At 36.6% G+C, this 11,083-nt stretch overlaps 1 pseudogene; it reads left to right on the forward strand.

Annotated features, from left to right (window-relative positions):
* Positions 1-307: 307 nt before the first annotated feature.
* On the forward strand, positions 308-6,711 carry LOC149173743 (uncharacterized; annotated as a pseudogene).
* The last annotated feature ends 4,372 nt before the right edge of the window (positions 6,712-11,083 follow it).

The following is an 11,083-nucleotide window of genomic DNA, read 5'->3' on the forward strand; positions in this document are numbered from 1 at the left end:
TATTTTCTCTACCCAGTTTCAATTACTTGTGAGAAGGTTTGAAGCATAGGCATCCACTTATAGGGGTCTGAATGTGTTGACTTATATTTTAATTATAAGTTATTGGTATATTTCAGTTTTTTTGTGAGAAGGTTTGAAGTGTAGATGTCTACTTTTAAGGGGTGTCGATATCTAGAATCTTATTATTATGAGAAGGTTTGAAGTGTGAATGTGTAGATTTTTATTTGAAGTATAAGTTATTGGTATATTTCAATTCCTTGCGAAAGGTTTGAAGTGCAAATGATAAGGGGTGTGGATATCTAGAATCTTACTTGTATGAGAAGGTTTGCAGTGTAGATCCCCATTTCTAAAAAGTCTGGATGTTATTGATATATATCTAAAATTTAAATTATTAGTATATCTGACTTATTTTAATTATTGGTATATCTGATTTTTCAAAATAGTTATAAAGAGGTAGATCTTATTTTAATAAAATAGTTGTAATGAGGTAGATCTGCCTTTGGCAAAAAATTGGGTAATATATTTTGAGAAGTAAAAATGATTAGAAAACAGTATTCTTCTAGGTTACTGCTATCAAGGATTTGGCATGGGATCCGACGGTATGAAATAATCGGGAAAAATGAAGAAGTTGTTTACGAAGAGGAAGATGAGATTTCTTCAGAAGCAGCGGTGACAGACAAAAAAATGTGAGACGTTTATTGAAATTAAGCAGGAGGAGGCCGAGGACAAGGAGTAGTAGGAGAGTCGGGATTCGTTTTGTATTGGGTATGGTACCCATTTTGTTGGAATGGTAATTTCAACTTGCAGATTTTTACTCTGCGATGCGATCGCATATCGCACTTCCCTTCTTGTCAACCTTCACCGTGTCCTTTGATTGTCTGCGATTGCGATCTTGCGATGCGATCTGATCGCATATCGCAAATCGCATGATTTAAAGGTTATAAGAGCGGTGGAACATCCTCTCTCTTCTTGCGATGCGATGGTGTGATAAGCCATGCATTAAATTCCAGCAAGATATTTTGAGGCGTGTAATTAATGATATTTACTAGGGTTGGTAAATGTAGGTGAAATTTTAAATTTTATTATTTTTTATTTCACGGAAGTGGGGAAAGCAACACGTATTGTAAAGATATTTTGTGTTGTTCATTATATATAAAGAAAATGCAAGAGCAGAGACGTGTGGAGAGTATTAGCAAGAAGAGCTCTTTCTTCTCTGCAACGCACAGCAGTGCTGAAGATATAATTTTCTGAGATAGTGGAATCAGATTCTGGAACTGAAGTTCCTGTTGTAAATCCCTCTGAGTAGAGGAAGACTATTTTGTAACAGTTTTATCTTTGTTGTTTTCTAATAAAGATCCTGTAGTTAAAACAGAGCGTTGTTCTCTGTGTTATTTTTTTTGTGTGTTTGAAATGAACAGAAATTTCCAACATGGTATCAGAGCGAGTCTAGGCACTCAGTGAGTCAAAAAACAGAGTTTTTGTTTTTTCACTGTAGGAGCTGTAAGAAGCTTATTGAGCAGATTTTTTCCAGCAGAGAAAGTTTTTTTCTTGTTTTTTTTATAGTCAGTATCTCTTCTTTATTTTTCACAAGTTAAGATGGCAGATGCTGGAACTGGTTTGACAAATCCCCAACTGCCACAATTTAATGGGAAAAACTACAGTTATTGGTCCATAACAATGAAAGCATTGTTTGCTTCTCAAGGAATATGGGAGCTGGTTCAAACTGGCTATGCTGAACCTGCAGATGCAACAACACTGGCTGCTTTGACAGTAGCACAAAGAGACCAGTTGAAGAGTGACAAGAAGAAGGATGCCAAAGCTCTCTTTTTCCTCTTCCAATCAGTACATGAAAGTGTTTTTCCACGGATTGTAGCAGCAACAAAATCCAAAGAGGCATGGGATATTCTCAAAACTGCCTATCAAGGCATGGAGAAGGTGAAGACTACAAAGTTGCAGATGTTGAGGAGAGACTTTGAAACACTCAGCATGAAGGAATCTGATACAATAGATTCATTCTTCACTCAGGTTATTGGCTTGATAACCCAGATAAGATCTCATGGTGAGATTCTTGAAGAAAGAAGGATTGTAGAGAAAATCTTGAGATGTTTACCCTCAAGGTTTGAATCTATTGTGGTAGCAATAGAAGAAACAAAAGATCTCTCACAGTTCACTGTAGATGAGCTGAGTGCTTCTCTTTTGTCTCATGAACACAGACTGAGTAGAGGAACAGATTCCTCATTTGAGCAAGCATTCAAGACTCAGATGTCTTTTGGCCAAAGAAGAGGTCGAGGCAGAGCAAATTACAAAGGTCGTGGAAGAAGCCAAAACAGAGGCAGAAATTATCCTGCAAGCACAAGCGGAAGGAGCTACAATCAGAACCAAGATGAAGGTTCAAGCAAACAGCAAGCTCATGGACAAAGGTATGATAAATCCCAAGTCCAATGTCATTATTGTAAGAAATATGGGCACTATGCAAATGAATGTAGGAAAAAGCAAAGTGACATGTATAATAGGCAAAATGCTAATTTTGCAAATGAGGAAGATAAGAACCCAAAGAACGTGTTGTTAACATGTAACATAGCACAAGACAAACAAGAAGATTTTTGGTTCTTAGACTCAGGTTGTAGTAATCACATGACTGGAAATATTGAAATGTTTGCCAATCTGGATGAAAATGTGAAATCTGAGGTAACAACAGGGACTGATGATACGATATCTGTCAAGGGTAAGGGCAGAGTTAGTATCCGAGCAAAAAATGGAGAACAGATGATTGTGCCAGATGTATATTATGTACCTGGTCTGAAATGTAATCTTTTGAGCATTGGACAGCTCATTAACAAAGGATACAACGTGTTCTTCAAAGATGATTTGTGTACTATCAGAGACATACCTCCAAGTAAGAAGATCATTGCACAGGTGCAGATGACCAGCAATAGAATGTTTCCTCTCAAACTCAGGGCAGATTTGAAGGAAGGCAGAACTATTGCGGCTGTAACACAAGAAGTCTTTTAGGAACAACTGAAAGATGTGAATTGGTTGTGGCATTTGAGATTTGGACATCTCAATTTCGGAGGCCTGAATCTATTGCACAGAAAGGGAATGGTAAAGGGATTACCATTGATCGAGAAACCAGACAGCCTGTGTGAAGGCTGCATCTTGGGCAAGCAACACAAAGAAAGCTTTCCAGCAGGAAAAAGTATAAGGGCAAAAGCACCATTGGAAATTGTTCACTGCGATGTGTGTGGACCGATGCAAACACCATCATTTGCCAGAAATAAATATGTTTTAACTTTCATTGATGATTACACCAGAAAGACATGGGTGTATACGCTGAAACAGAAGAGTGAAGTGTTTGAGAAATTCCGCCACTTCAAAACTCTTGTTGAGAAGCAGTGTGGTCATTATATCCAAGTGCTCAGAACAGATAGAGGAGGAGAGTACATCTCCCAAGACTTTCTGCGTTTTTGTAGAGAGAATGGCATACAAAAGCAGTTCACCACAAGGTATACACCTCAGCAAAACGGAGTTGCTGAAAGAAAGAATAGGACCATTCTTGACATGGTCAGAAGTATGCTGAAGGAAAAACACTTGCCGCATGAGTATTGGGCAGAAGCTGTTATTTGCGCAATTTGCATCTTGAATAGATGCCCAACTAAAGCTGTCATGAACAGAATACCAGAAGAAGCATGGAGTGGTCAAAAGCAAACAGTCACTCACATGAGAGTATTCAGTTGTGTGGCATATGCACATGTACCGGATCAGCTAAGGAAGAAGCTTGATAGTAAGGGGGAGAAGTGTGTCTTTATTGGCTACTGTGATGAGTCAAAAGCATACAAACTCTATAATCCATCCACCAAGAAATTGATAGTAAGCAGAGATGTGCAGTTCATTGAAGATGAAGCCTGGGATGGAAGCTTAGAGAAGACAGTGAATGTGAAGACAATTGTGTCTCACGAAGAAGAAGAGGAAGGGACAGATGCAAATAATCCTTCCTTTGTGGCTCCTCCTCCACCACAACAAGTACAACAAACCACACCACAATCTGGAATTCGAACAGCCTCAAGAAGTCAAGGAAGTGCTTCTCCAAGCACACCACAGGGATCAGATGTACCCTCAAGTTCGGATGGAACTCCAAGCACACCAAGAAGACCAAGATTCAGAAATCTGAATGAGATTTATGAACAAGTAGAGGTAAGTAACAATACCGGTCTGAACTCATTATTCTCTTTATATTGTCATGTTGATGACCCAGTTCATTTTGAAGATGCTATAAATGAAGATAAATGGATTGAAGCAATGAATGAAGAAATTGGTGCAATTGAGAAGAGTAAAACATGGGAGTTAGTGGACCTCCCTGAAGGCAAAGATGCCATTGGAGTTAAGTGGGTCTATAAGACCAAAAGCAATGCTGAAGGCAAGATTGACAGGCATAAAGCAAGACTTGTTGTGAAAGGCTACAAGCAGCAACAAGGCAAAGACTATGATGAAACCTTTGCACCAGTAGCAAGGATGGAAACAGTCAGAACAGTGTTGTGTATTGCGGCACAACACAAATGGAAGATTTATCAGATGGATGTTAAATCTGCATTCCTGAATGGAGTGTTAAAAGAAGAGGTTTATGTTGAACAACCTCCAGGCTATGAAGTTGAAGGCCAAGAGCATAAAGTTTGTAAACTGAAGAAGGCTCTTTATAGGCTGAAGCAAGCTCCAAGAGCATGGTACAGTAGAATAGATGCTTACCTGATTGAGAACGGGTTTGATAAGTGTGATGGTGAACCCACACTCTACATAAAGGATAATGACAGTAAGATTCTTATTGTTGTTTTATATGTAGATGATTTAATTTTTACAAGCAATGATGCTTCTTTCATTGCTGATTTCAAAGCAATCATGAAAAGTGAATTTGAAATGACTGACTTGGGCTTCTTAAGATATTTTCTTGGAATTGAAGTAGACCAAAGTGAAAATGACGTTTTCATTTCTCAAGATAAATACGTAGAAGCAGTGTTAAAGAGATTTAACATGCAGAATAGCAAAGCAGCTGTGACTCCAACTGTAATGGGGTTGAAATTGACCAAAGAAGACAGCAGCAAGGATTTTGATCCAAAATTGTTCAAGAGCATAGTTGGCAGCCTTATGTATTTAACTGCAACTAGGCCGGACATTATGCATGCTGTGAGTTTAATTTCCAGATTTATGGAAAGACCGAAAGAGACTCATTGGCAGGCAGCCAAGAGGATTCTAAGGTATGTGAATGGAACGAAGGGGTTTGGTATTTTATACTCCTCTTCTGAAAGTTTCATGTTGACAGGTTACACTGACAGTGATTGGGCTGGAAGTGTTGATGATAGGAAAAGCACATCAGGATATGTGTTTCATATGGGATCGGGAGCCATCTCATGGGCTTCCAAGAAGCAACCAGTTGTGGCTTTGTCAACAGCAGAGGCAGAGTATGTGGCAGCAACAGCAGCAGCATGCCAAGCAGTGTGGCTGAGAAGAGTTCTCAGAGACTTGTGTCATGAACAAGGAAAGGGCACAACCATTTACTGTGACAATAGCTCAGCAATAGCATTGTCTAAAAATTCTGTTTTTCATAAAAGAACAAAGCACATAGACACCAAATTTCACTTCATACGTGAATTGGTTAACAATGGTGAGATTGTTTTGCAGCACTGCAGAACAGAGGATCAGCTAGCTGACATCTTGACAAAACCATTGGCAAAGAAAAGCTTTGATCATTTCAGGAAATGCCTGGGTATGCAGAAAAAACCCAGCAGTTAAAATTAAAGGGGAGTGTTGGAATGGTAATTTCAACTTGCAGATTTGTACTTTGCGATGCGATCACAGATCGCATATCGCACTTCCCTTCTTGTCAACCTTCACCGTGTCCTTTGATTGTCTGCGATTGCGATCTGATCGCATATCGCAAATCGCATGATTTAAAGGTTATAAGAGCGGTGGAACATCCTCTCTCTTCTTGCAATGCGATGGTGTGATAAGCCATGCATTAATTCCAGCAAGATATTTTGAGGCGTGTAATTAATGATATTTACTAGGGTTGGTAAATGTAGGTGAAATTTTAAATTTTATTATTTTTTATTTCACGGAAGTGGGGAAAAGCAACACGTATTGTAAAGATATTTTGTGTTGTTCATTATATATAAAGAAAATGCAAGAGCAGAGACGTGTGGAGAGTATTAGCAAGAAGAGCTCTTTCTTCTCTGCAAAGCACAGCAGTGCTGAAGATATAATTTTCTGAGATAGTGGAATCAGATTCTGGAACTGAAGTTCCTGTTGTAAATCCCTCTGAGTAGAGGAAGACTATTTTGTAACAGTTTTATCTTTGTTGTTTTCTAATAAAGATCCTGTAGTTAAAACAGAGCGTTGTTCTCTGTGTTATTTTTTTTGTGTGTTTGAAATGAACAGAAATTTCCAACACATTTTACAGATCTGTTATCTACGAATAACCTGTTCTTGCACCAAACTCTGCCTCCTCTGATTTACTAGAATAAGGTTTCATGGCGTCGTTTTACCAAGCTGGTGAAGTCAAGCCAAACCCATTTTACAGATCTGTTATCTGTGAATCACCTTTTCCTGCACCAAACTCCGCCTCCTCTGATTTACTAGAATAATAACCTTGAAGCAGGAGGTTGTAGAAATATTAATGGGTTATCCTATGGACACCCACCATATATGTTGTATATACTGTAATTTTGTCAACCATGCCTGTGGGTATTTATATAATGGGCTTCCAGTAATTCATCTCACAGACACAAACAAATGTAATGTAAATGTAATTGAATTTTTTACCTAGGAGGAGGTTGTATAAATATTAATGGGTTATCATATGGACACCCACCACATATGTTGTATATACTGTAATTTTGTCAACCATGCTTGTGGGTATTTATAGTAATGGGCTCCCAGTAATTCATCATATAGACACAAACAAATGTAATGTAAGTGTAATTGAGTTTTTCTTTAACAGTTTTTATTGCACTAAAATTTCTAGTCATGAGGTCGCAAAGTGAATCTTGTTCGGATCTAAGAGCTTTTCATAAAATCAGTGTAGAAAGATTAAATTCCAATACCAACATCATATGTAGTTTAATATAGTTTCCAAAAATCTCATGTCATGACTCTATAGTATCTTTTCCCTATCAGTTCATGACTGTGTAGTTGTTTTTCCTTATCAGTTCTTGCTCTTGACATTTAACATTTCTTGCTATTTAAGATTGTTTCTGAGGTCACATGTGATATGTAATTACTGTGAATATTCCTTCTTTGCATAAAGATCGGCTCGATTAATATTAATATTCATGTTACATAAATCTACCATGTTAGCCACCACTCCTATGCTGGTTGAGAAATCTTCAAAAATAAACTCTCATAAACATTGAGTAGATTCTAGATTGAATACTTATTACGTTAGACCTCTTTTTATATTCGATATACATATAACTATGTTTTTATATTGACAATAATGTAATAGTTTAATCATTTATATTCATATTCATCTTACAATGTAAGTGAATCTAAATGTTAAAACAAATGTTCTATTATTGAATGTTATATGTTTGAATTTGGATGAAATTTCCTTTAACGGTTTTTTTTAATCAAATGTTATATCAGGACTAAATCTCTTTTTATATTAGCATTTATGTTTTGTTTTGTAAATTGGTGTAAGTTGATTTTCATTAATAAAAATATTAACATTGAGTTCACACCCAAATCAAATAGTTTTTGAGAAAGCTAGAGATAGGGAGTGAATTTCTCCTTATTAAAACATATAACAATGGAGCATCTGGTGCGAAACAAGACAACAACATTAAAAACTAACATGTTTAGACCATATCCCTTACAACCCACAAGACAACAACATTAAAAACTAACATGTTTAGACCATATCCCTTACAACCCAGAGTTAGGTAGCACCCATACATCATAACATTCATTTTTCCAAGGAAACCAGCAATTATGGTCTTTACAATTGTGAGGTAGAGCCATATAACCACAAACCAAATAATAGATGGAAGTATGACCAACAAACTTTTTGCCAAAGTACTGCACAACACAAGACTACGAATATATACTTGTAACCCACAAAAAATATGAGTCGCAGCGTGATATACCGATTTCACACCAACCATGAGTAGCACAACCTTTCCATTGATAGCAAGTGCATACAATGGGCTCCAATGATTGAAGAGCATGATAAAATAAGAGTCATTCCAAGTGGTAGAGCACCTAATAACCCAGGAGTGAAGCACAGTGGTGTGGAAACTTACAAACTCCATACCAATTTGCATTAGAAAGATCACTTGTATAACACTAACCAAAATCATAGATGATATGCAAATTATGTTCACACCAAAAATATTAATATCTAGGAAGGCCACAAAAACCAGCGCATAGCCAACAAATCTCATGTTATGAGAAACAAGAAGCAAAACCATCTACAATACTGAAACACGATTTTCAAAATGGCAGAAAAAACACCTAAGACCAATTTCTAATCCTGGTCAGATGAGATAATAGTGAGGTACTGAACGTTGTCAGTCGGTGGATCAGTAGGGTCACTAGGGGGATATGTAAGATCACCAGAGGCTGAATCCAACACCCAAATACTTTCCACCTGAGCCGGTCTAGTGTCCACATTATCAAGACATGATATTAACATTCCCTGATGGGGATGCACATGAGGGTGAAATTGGGGTTTCCTTGTAACCCATGCCCAGTTCACAGATATCTCGATTTGGTCATGGTGTGGCAGAGAAAATTACTGAGTTCGGGACAACACAAAGACATATGACACCAAATTCCCAAGAACCAAATCAAACCATAAAGGTTCTCGATAACTAGACTAACAACTCTGACAATTCTAACCTCCACAACATCCTCAACAAAGTGAGGACCGACATGATTAAAAAAAATAACACTATAATGAACTGCAAGAAGCTCCAGGACAAAGACTCGATGTATTCAAGGAATATAAACCAGATATAGCCCAACAAAGCCCCTTTTATAAACCACTCATTGACAGAAAGAGTGATAACCTTGCCAAATTCAAGACAAATTGTAACAAACCCGGGATAGAAGAAAACAAAAATAATAGTTGCAGAAGGAGATGAAATACCTCAACACACACTAGTTGACTTGCCATAAATAAGATAAAATACCTCAACACATGCTAGTCGACTTACCACAAAGAACACAATTGCAGGTATGAAGGCGAGCGCATCAAGAAACCCAATTTGTGTTGCATGCAAAAGAGAAACCGAGAGCATCAACTTCAAATTAGCCCACGTGAAGGAGGTCAAGGAGGAAATCTTACCTCCATTCTCACAATGAATGTACCTCCACCACTCCGCAACCTTAACTCCACATTTATAACGACAAGACCTCCTATTTACATCCCAACGGCCCCACATCGATACTTTACCACATCATAACGAAATTGGGACATCTGTGAATTGGGCACGACTTACGAGGAAACCCTAATTCCGCCCTCATTTTCACCCCGATTGGGGAATATTAACATTTATGTTACAATAATGATAATTAATTATTAAAATAAATTTGAATAAACATAGAAGCTACATTCATATCTTAATTCATTATTTACTTCCAAGGAATTTTCATTAGAGAGGAAAATCAAACATTCAATGTATATACATTTTCTTTTACTCTCAATTAAAAATACAACTAGATTTAGAGCGTTTGGTTATGCATATAATAACTTCCTGCTTATAGGAAAATGTGGGCTTGAATGATGTTGTTGTGCATTGTTTTGTTGTGACTCTTAATTTCTTTTATTTGGTTGTTGGCTTCATAACTATGTGTTCTTGATTTTTTGGTATTGTTTATGGATTTAAAAACCTTTTTGTTTTGTTTTTGGTTTTTCAAGAGTTCCATTATTCTTCTCTTTATCCTTCTTTAAGTTTCTTCTTTCTACTACGAATATCTAACTATAAGTGTTTGTCATTACATGCTTTAGCAATTTCAATCTATATGGTTGTAGTTTAACTTGCTTTACTGTTGTATTAGTTCTATAATGGTTTTCTTCAACGTCTCAAAATAACATGAAGAGAAAATTGATATTTTTGGCTTGAACGATAACAAGATTCATCTTGGATTGATGGAATTGTAGATATTATATGTTAATAATGCACAATCCAGTTTCAGTAAGGGTATTCGAGGGTGATAAACCCATAAATATCAATGGAAAAAAAAATAAAAAGATTTTTTTTATCAATCCAACAATGCAATTTTGGTAAAGATTACCTATGCAGATTCAATGATAGCAAAACTAAAAAAGGTAGAATGTGTAATCTTCTTCCAAGACTTACTATCACTAATAAAGGTTCCCTAAGAAACCATTAAATAACTAAGGAACCCACTCTAACATGTTATTGTGACCTTTGTGATTGCTCCAAATTTTTTGACATGACATTAAGTGACTTGTTGATATATGTTGTGTGGGTGGTAGTTGGTAGTAGTTGTAGGTGGTGTCCAAGTGTATTTTTTTCTCTCACTTGTTTTCATTAATTGATCATGAGGATTGTAGTAATATAAACAATCTAATATCTCATGATTCTTATACCATCAAAGGTTTCATCACTTTTTCTTCTTCCACAATTCTATTAACGTTGGCTTAGGAGATGGGAGATATACGATCACAATTTAGAATTAAATATGATACTCTCAATCCATTTGGGGAAGGCCACAAATTCTTCTTCTTCATTACTTTCTTAACCTCTTCTTGGGGAAGTTGATTCTTGACGTCGATAGGTAATTCCATGATCAAACTCAATGCTTGCAGTCCTTTGACATGGGCAACAATCATATTTTTTTCATCTATTTCTTCATTAATCTCTATATTTTCCTTAACATCTTATAAATTGTGTCCTTAATAACTTAGTGGGTCTCAATAACAAATTTTTAGATTGTGCATCTACCTTTATTTTTTTTTTGGGAGAGAGGATTAAGAAAGGGGTTGTCCTTAATGTAGTGACTCCCCTAACTCCTCTTTGTGTTACCCTTCTAGCATAAATCTTATACTTTATTCCAAACCAAGGAAGAG

Source organism: Pinus tabuliformis, chromosome 4_2 (genome assembly GCF_031772625.1).
Source record: "Pinus tabuliformis cultivar Carrire ecotype Pingquan chromosome 4_2, CPIR1, whole genome shotgun sequence".
Taxonomy (NCBI): domain Eukaryota; kingdom Viridiplantae; phylum Streptophyta; class Pinopsida; order Pinales; family Pinaceae; genus Pinus; species Pinus tabuliformis.